Source organism: Hydra vulgaris, chromosome 11 (genome assembly GCF_038396675.1).
Source record: "Hydra vulgaris chromosome 11, alternate assembly HydraT2T_AEP".
NCBI lineage: Eukaryota > Metazoa > Cnidaria > Hydrozoa > Anthoathecata > Hydridae > Hydra > Hydra vulgaris.
The window spans coordinates 38,015,430-38,025,000 of record NC_088930.1 but is presented as its reverse complement, the minus strand read 5'-3'; the positions used below and the strand labels follow the sequence as shown (position 1 = coordinate 38,025,000).

General features: G+C 28.2%; 1 long non-coding RNA gene across 6 annotated transcripts in view; it reads left to right on the top strand.

Moving 5' to 3' along the window:
- Positions 1-6,833, top strand: part of LOC136087628 (uncharacterized) — a 10,662-nt gene extending 3,829 nt beyond the window's left edge. For 3 of the 6 annotated variants that reach the window (XR_010641950.1, XR_010641951.1, XR_010641947.1), the window contains 5 exons: positions 174-326; positions 4,605-4,742; positions 4,834-4,857; positions 6,385-6,408; positions 6,497-6,830. This is a non-coding gene — a long non-coding RNA (uncharacterized LOC136087628). Of the gene's footprint in view, positions 1-173; positions 327-4,604; positions 4,743-4,833; positions 4,858-6,384; positions 6,409-6,496 lie in introns of all 6 variants that reach the window. The other 3 variants (XR_010641949.1, XR_010641948.1, XR_010641946.1) reach the window with 2 other exon arrangements.
- The last annotated feature ends 2,738 nt before the right edge of the window (positions 6,834-9,571 follow it).

Genomic DNA, 9,571 nt, shown 5'->3' with positions numbered 1-9,571 from the left:
TGTTAATTTGATTTTACTTTAGACAATTTAGAACAAAGCAAAGTATTTAGAACAAAGTATTTAGAACAAAGCAAAGAATTTTACTATTTATAGTAACAATAACAGTTTTAAATTTAAATGATTTTAAATTTTTTTACAATTTCAAACATAATTATGTTCTTTTTTTTTTTTAGTTGCTTTTGTCATCACTTGATTAGTTTGATTACTGTTGAAACATGGTTTTAATTTTTTAAATTTAATATGATGTGAAATTTACTCTATTAATCATTGGTCAACAGTTAGAGAGAAGCTGGAGCTTTATTAAGAATGCTGGAAATTAAATCAAGGTAAAAATAATTTTGTTTACTGGTAACATAATAAAACCAGTTACTACTATTCATTGCGTGTTTTTTTACTTTTTTAACATGTTGCTTTGGAAACACTTTCTTTCTCTCCCTCTCTCTACTCTTAGATGAGAGAGAGAATTAATAAAACTTATGTAATTACTGAGCTCTTACGTATATCTTAATACTACAATTGATAATGACCATTTATAAAAAATATTTTGGAGACAATAATGTGTGCTCAAAAATATTTTATGCTATGCGCTATTGATATTGTGTTTAGTGTTGATAGACCTAGGATGTTATAGCTATTTTTTTATTCTTTATATTTTCTATTAAATTATTATCCTAATTCTACTAACAATAAATTACAAATAATACTTTTTTAATTAAAAATTGTAATTTTTTTTTTTAGTTTCTTTTTTTAGGTATTTACAGGCTTTACTTGACTTTCTTTTTCTGGTACCTGTGTTATAAACTGATGTTAATGCGGTCTTTATGCCGTTAACTATAAGCAATGACATTGCTGATAGGGAGTCAAAGTTAAAATATTATTTATAGATAAATTTGTATTTAATTTTTTAGATAATATATTAAGTTATTAATGTTTATTCATGATTTAATTACTCATAACCCGTATTAGGGGTTGCTTACTGCTAGTTTTTTATTATTGTTACTGTTGTAAATTTCTACTGTTATTATTATAATTGTAGTTGTTATTGTTATTACTACTGTTATTATTACAATAATTATTACTGTAATTACACAGGTCAACAAAAAATTTTTTTTTTCTGGTGCCAAGCAAACAATTTGTTTTTTGAATAGCATTTCTCATTTTGATTTTAAACATGCAACTCATTTTTCACCATCAAGTCAGCTTTGTAAAGATAGTTGTAAACATTTATAACATTTGCACTTTCAATTAAAGTGCAAAAGCGAATTTAAAAAATCGCGAAAAAAATCATAAAGTTGGGCCGGTAATGGTACTAACTGTTAGCCAACTGTTTTATTACTGTTGGGGCGTTAATGGTACTAACAGTTTATAAAACAGTTGGCTAAGTGTTGTTAAAAGCGTTACGTTTTTTTCATGGTACCAACTAAATAGCCGACTATAGGCCCAGCTAAAGCTAGTAGTTGCTTATTAGGATCGGGCCAACTACTTACCAACTGTTTAATGTTTACTGGGTTGTTTACAAAAACTAAATATTATTATACATTTTTGATCAATAATTTCTAATTTTAACTAGCGTTTTAATTAAATTTTTGATTCGTCAAAATGACCACCTTTATTCTGTATTACAGCTGTACAGATCCTCAGATTGTATTGCGTCACATTTTACTTGTAATATGTGCCAAAGGTCTTTCACAGAAGATGGCTGTTCTTCTCGCACATTCCTATCAAGCTCTTCCCACAACAACTCGATCGGATTAAGATCTGGTGAATGTGGTGGCCATTCCATTATTTTTAATATTTTCTGGGTTTGAAGATCTGCTAAATAAGTTTTGCAGGTTTTGCTAGTATTTTTCAGGTCATTATCGTGCATAAAAACATACTGATTGGAAATTAACCTCTCACCAGAAGTCAGCATTTGGTGTTCTGAAATGTCTTTGTACACCTCTTTTGTCATAATTCCTTCAATTTTGTGTAGGTTTCCAATATTACCCCCACCAAAACATCCCCAAACGACCACAGATCCACCCCCACGTTTCACAGTGGGGTAAATATTCTTCCAAATACCTTTACCCTGCAAATTTTCGCACGAAAACACGAAGTTTCAACCAAAAACTTCAAACTTGGATTCATCTGTCCAAAGGACGTTTTTTCATTTTTCAATTGACCAATATTGATGATTTTTAGTCCAATTTAGCCTTTTTATCTTATTAATTAGTCTTAATAATGGTTTACGAGCAGCTACACGCCAAATTTCTTTAATCGATTCTTCACAGTGGAAGTGCTAATTTTAAGGTCATTAAATTGATTGTACACAGACCTGATTTTATCGGCGGTGTACCTTCTATTTTATAAACAAATCTTTTTTATTTCTCTATCTTGTAATTTATTAGTTTTTTTAGGCCTTCCAGTACGTTTTCTAGTTGCATTCTTACCAGTTTCTTTGTGTCGTTGTAATATCCTTTGGACACAACATCTTGAAATTTTCATTTTTTTTTTTTGAAATTTCGACTTGTGAATAACCTTCTTTATGATAAATTTGAATTCTTTCTCTTTCAGCAATGTTAAATTCCTTTCGTTTACACATTTTTTCACTTTTTTTACAATTTTTAGACAATTTTTGCCAAATTATAAATAACAAAATTCTGTGCTCGTTATTTTTCTTTTTACTACAAAAAAGTATACCACGCACAAAGTTTATTAATTGTCACTCCAGTAAAGATATTAATAACACTATTTCTTAACAGTGGGCTATTTACTGAATAACTGATTATTTTGACAAATCAAAACTGGTACAAGTACAACTAGAAAACGCAAGTTAAATTGGAAATTATTGATCATAAATGTGTAATTATATTTAGTTTTTGTAAACATAATAACTAAAGTATAAATTAGACTTGAAAATGCTTGTTAATTTTCTTATTTCTAAAAATTCCTAGCCTGCCTCAAACTTTTTGTCTTTTTGTATATATATATATATATATATATATATATATATATATATATATATATATATATATATATATATATATATATATATATATATATATATATATATATATATATGTATATATATATATATATATATATATATATGTATATATATATATATTATATATATATATATATATATATATATGTATATATATATATATATATATATATATATATATATATATATATATATATATAAATATATATATATATATACATATATATTTATATATATGGTTTCTAGTTTGAATGAAAAGTTTTGATAACTATTAAAAGAATCTAAAACATAATTTTCTTTTAAAGGAAGGTTAACAATTTTTTGTTTTATCTGGGATCTGAGAGCTCTTTGGCAAATTAATAGGTATAAGGAGTACAATCTGATTGCGGCAGTATCAGTAATTGAATCTATCAAACGGTACACATTGTTTCTGGAGCCTTACCTCATTGTACTAGCCTTAGCTGATGAAAAATGTGAACTAGGTGATAATGCTTAAAAACTATACAGCTATGAACTTCATAGCATAGATAAATATTCGTTAGCCTGAATAAGAGCTAACATAGAGGTCCTCAATTCTTCAGACTTCAGTGGACCGAAGCCTCCAAGCTTAGTTCAATTGGTCCCGGAAAATTTGTGGCTATTGTTTTTTATGATAGGCCAGAGTAATGTCAATGGATGAAAATCCCTCCAAAATGTTAAACTTGCAACAATTTCTACCTAAAATTTTAGGACGCTGTTTTCAATCTTTCAGTTGTTAATGATTGCTCTAAAAGAACTGTTAAACTCATAAAGAACAATGTTGGTATTGCCCGAAAAGAAGATAAAAGACATAATTCACTTTTATTTTTGCATAATTACAAAAGAAAGTATGGCGCAAGACGTCCAAGTAAAACAAAAAAAATGATATAAAAATATAACATAATATTTTCAAAAAATAAAATGTTTTTTTGCATATGACTTAACATATCTATAAAGATATTGCATTGAGCAAAAATTGGTAAAAAGTTGCATAAACTTGCAATTTTGTAGATAGATTAAGATAAAATATTTTAGATAAAATAAAAATACCATGTATTTTTATTTGCTTCTTCTAACTTAGAAGAAACTCTGGGAAGAAAAAAAATGAATTATTTTGAGTTTTAGAACTTGCTCAAGTGTGCCAAAATTGGGCTTAAAAAAAAGGTAAAAAAAGTCAAAAATAAGACAATTGAGGCACTTGAGCAACCCCTAAAAATGGTCAAAATTCAAAAAAAAAAACTTTACGATTAAAATAGGGGTTTGTGCAGCAGATAAGACTCCATGGTACTTTAAATTTTTTCATGACTTCAAAATGAAGCAGTCTATTATTGATGCTTTAAAAGTATTTTTAGACAAAAATTATCATTTTTATTGTCTTTTAACATTTACTCGTTGTAGACTACTTTATCTTTTGTTATTGTTTAAATCAATATACAACATTTCCTAATGTTTACTTGTTTAATTATATTTTCATTATATACTTAGTCAATAAAGTTGTTGCACATTATGCAGAACTTATTTAATGATTGTTACTTGTTCACTTACTGTAGTGAAACTCAAGGTGTTTTGTTTTGATATACACTTTTCTTGTTAATTTTAGTTCAATCAACACAGCCTTCCAGTGGTAAGTTTGCATATTGCAAACTTCGGTTATGTTTATAGAAGTAGAAATTTAAAGATGTATGCTCTGGATTAATTTGTATATTTTTAATCTCAAGTCATATCTTCAACAACTGTGGTTAGTAAATTTTAAAGCTGTTATTTTTTTGATTTATGAAAGATTTATTGCCAAAATCATTTTTTTTGAATAACATTCTTTTTGTTTTTAGTTCCATTTACATCCTCCACAGTTGGTAAGTTTAAAAATTACTATTTTTTAATCTATGTATAGATGGCAAAATCTAAATTTTTTCATTAATTTTTTTTTTCTTTAATTAACGGGTGATGCGGAAGTTATCGGACAAATCCTAATTTCATTATTTGAGCATAATAATTAATTTTTGTGGATTTATGCGTAGGCATAAACGTTCTATAAAATATAAACTTTATTATTTGAAACACAATTATTTAAAATAAGGTTAAATGCAGCTGAACGAGAATCTTTTCGAAAGCGACTAAAAATGTTTTTTGTAAATAAACCTAATATATATAAAAAAAAAAATCGTAAATCATTTTGAAAAGGAAGGATTTGCTCGAAGTACAATATATGATAACCTAAAAAGACTTGAAACTGTTCAATCGTTTTCTGATAGAAAGCACCCTGGTCGTCCGACATCCTGGACTAGAGAAAAGAAAGTCGAATTAACGAGACTTGTCAACAATCGAAAAGGGGTCAGTCAGAGAAAAATAGGTATTAAATTCGGTGTAAATCAATCAACAATTGGTCGTCAGTTAAAAAAAATGAATATTAAATATAGAAAACGCGAAAAGACTCCAAAATACACTATAGAACAACAAATAAAGGCAAAGAAAAGAAGCAGGAAACTGGTTAACCAACTCTATAACACAAAATCGCTTCTAGTCATCGACGACGAAAAATACTTTTGTTTTGCAGGGGACAACATGCCTGGATATTCTGGATACTACACAAACAACAAAAAGACATGCCCAGAAAGTGTTTGTTTTATAGGAAAAGAGAAATTTCCAAAAAAATAATTAATGTGGATAGCCATATCTGACCGTGGTATGTCCGAGCCATTGTTTCGAACTTCCAAGGCTGTAGCGATCAATTCATCAATCTATATTAATGAATGTTTAGAAAAATGACTTCTTCCATTTATTTACAAGTATCATGGAGACTTTAAGTATTTATTTTGGCCAGATTTAGCAAGTTCTCATTATTCTTAAGATTCTCTAAATTGGATGGACCAATATGTCTATTACGTTGATAAAGAATCCAATCCCCCAAATGTGCCTCAAGCACGACCAATTGAAAATTTTCGGGGACATTTGGCACAGAAGGTTTACGAGGGAGATTGGCAAGCTTCAACAGAGTAAGTTTTGATTGATCGTATTAAACTAAAACTACAAGAAATTGATTTAAACTTTTTACAGTCGCATATAAAAGGCGTCAGAGCAAAATTGAGATCAATTGCAGATGGTGATTTTTTTTCATATAAAAAATAATATATTTTTATTAAAAGATAAATTCTTTATTTAAAAAAAATATAATAGTAGTTTGTTTTTTTATTTATAAATAAGTTATTGACGTTTTTATTTTGTCCGATAACTTCCGCATCACCCGTTACACCTTTTTTACCTTATGCTTCATCGACATCCGCTGCGGATGTTGATGTCATTTCTTTCGTTACAACTAACTATAGATTTAATATCAATTTCAATTTTTGTTGTTGTTGATTACATTTTTTTTTTACTTTTAGTTTCAGCAACATCTGCCACAGTTGGTAAGTTTAAAAACTATTACTTTGCTATAAAACAAGATAAGATTTAAAGATTTCATAGGTGATCCGGAAGGATTTGTAAATCTTTTAGATAATAACAAACTGTCATGTGGTATTATTCCAAGGTATCGTAGAAACCGTCTTAACATTCTTTTTCATACTTAATGCAGCATATAATGAAAATAAAAGAATTAGATCTAAACTACAACATGAAATTCGAGCAGAGATTACTAATAGACAGACATCAAAACGCTAAAATATAGATGAAGATTGAAAAATATTTAAAGAATTTGGTAGGGTGTGTTAAACTTTACCGACAACCCAACACCCAACTTAAAGACCTGTAATAATCGATAGTATTGTGGAATAAAATAATAATAACTTATTGTATATTAATATTTATATTAAAAAAAACACACACTATTTTATGAAAAAAAGGTGTATTTTTGTGAGGTGTAGGTGGCGGATTAGCACCCCTTCCGGATCCTCGATGCGTCTCTTATCTAGAAACTAGGTTGAAGTTATAGTCCATTTTTACATCTACCTTTTGATACCAAGTTAAAGATATTTAAATAATAATTGCAAAGTCATAATAATTTATGTAAAAAAAAAAAGATTTTTGGCCACAGTTCCATATATCAAAAATTTCCTAAAAAAAACGTCAAAACAGTTTATAAAATTGTCCGGTTTTTTCAATTTCACCTGTATACTGTATTTGAGGGCTTTCTTATTATCTATAACATTCTGTCATTTAATCAGTTTATTATAACCAGTCCACGTACCTATATATATATATATATATATATATATATATACACTACCGTCCATAATTATTCGAATGGTCGTACTATTCGATATAAAATATCAAAGTTTTATTTACTATTGGGAGAGAAACCGAAAACAAAGTCTACCTGAATTATTTGTAATCTTTCTATTTATTAGGTTCACAAAAAAAATTGATATAAATTAATTTTACTTAAATAATGTTATTTGTTGAGCTAATTTAAAGTGCTCATATTACCAAGCTGTCTGGGTAATATGAGCACTTTGCTACTTTTTAAAACCTCATTAACCTTTTAAAATATATAATAAACTGTCAGTCTTTGTACAAAGAGTAGCTATAAGACGTAACCTTTTTAAATTTCTAATAACTTGTTCAAGAAGAACTCTAATTTTAGCAATTGAACTCGTTTTCTTAACTTCAATAGATGTAATTTGTAATATTCCTCGCCGACCAGATGGTACAGTAAAAAATAAATGTCGGGCAGTGCATTCATCATGCAAATTAAACCCTTTGTCTGCTATAACTATAGAAAAAGATAATAAATCAAGAAAAAAAAAATCCATAGTTAATGATAAATCTGATATGCGGCCGGTGTAGGCTTCTGATTTATAAACAATAAAAGAATTAGGAGCATCACCTACTAAAAAATTTAAAGTATTTAGGTGCCCCAAGAAGACCTAACGGTCTTGTCACAGAGCACCAGAAAGTGCATTTAACCAGGAAGCTCACGCCTCCTTTTGCACATATTTTCGCGTCACGGTAAGTGACGCGAAAATATGTGCAAAGCTCGTTTCGAACTTGGATTTCCTGCATATAAAGCAAGCGCTCTTACCACTGCTGCACGTCCCACTTTTTTAGTGTTTTACAGACAGTTCTTTTAACAGAAACAAAATTAAATCTTTTTTCAACATAAGAGCAAATAATGTCATGCAAATTGTTAAAAAACTCTAAAGATCCAAGATTTGTAAAGAATTTTATGTTATTATTTGAAAGGAGTTTGATATATACAGATAAAGGCTTAGTTGGTTGCATTATAATTTTGTCTTGTAGTTTAAGATTTGCAACTTTTAAGTTCTTTATTTTTAAATAACAGTTGATAATTAAAGCATAAAGTGCAAAAATTAAGAAGAGCATTTGAATCAAAATAATTGAGTTTAATGGAATTTTATTTTCAGTATCTGAGAAAAATTAACTTTTTGATGCTAAAGTAGCAGGATCGCACGTCAGTATTCCACAAAAAAAAATTACAAAAAACTAAATAATGCATTACTGAAGTGTTTTCGCTAATATTAGTTTGGGGTCAGTTTTGAAAATAGAGTTCTGTTAACTGTTTTTTTTTAAACAAATTAGCATTTATTATATTAACTGCTGTAATCACCGATACATTTTTACAAGTAGAAGCGAGTATAATGGCTGTTTTTGTAGAAAATGAATCAAAAATTATGTTGTAACTTCGTTTATTTATTGGTCAATTACAACTAGATGAAGCAAAAGGAACCAGTTGTCTTATATTACTTAATGCATTGTATCCCAATAGTTCGGTAGGATATTCAAATTTTTCATTAAAAATCTTCTGAACAAGTTCTACTGTACTTAGTAGCTTTCCATTGAGATTTATCTGAATTTAATCGATTAACCAATTGTTTCCGAATGGATCGATGCTCTGAGTCTCTTTTTTCAGTAGGAGAAGGAGTAAGTTTAAATGGTACAGGACAGCAGCAATGAGAATCTTTTCTTGGGCATTTATGAGTTTCAAAAATAGTTTTTTCCCACTTTTTAAGTTTTGTTGAGTGGTTGGAACAACCAATGACAACACAAGAAAGTGATGTGTTCATATCAAATAAAGAGTTAAACTAAATTAAACCAATTGCATAATTGCTATTATTGCCATTCAATACGACTCATTTTAACAACATGTAACAACTGTGGTAGGGTAAACTATAATAAAATACGGCAACCGTTTATAACCGTTTATAAAAAAAATTACTTTTTTGTGTAAAACACGCACGAAAGATTCAAGTTTCTTAATATCCGGAATTAAAATAAATTTCGAATATAATGGGTATAATGGGGGACTTAAGAAAAAGTTATTAAAAAGCTGGCAAAAGTAAGTAAAATAAATTTTTTTTTTTTTAAATAACAAAATACTATCTAACAAACTATTATCTTACAAGTGAAAAAGTCAACAGCATTCAATAAAAAAAATATTATTTAACATGGTAAAATCTTTTAAAAAAATCATTTTGCCCCTTGCTATGGGCAAAATAGAGTATACAATGTAACAATAACATATGTTGTAGACTTTAAACAAAGTTCACAAGTAAAACTTGGACTTTTATTTTATTTTTCTCAACCAGCTCGCAAGTAATGTACCTAGCTGTG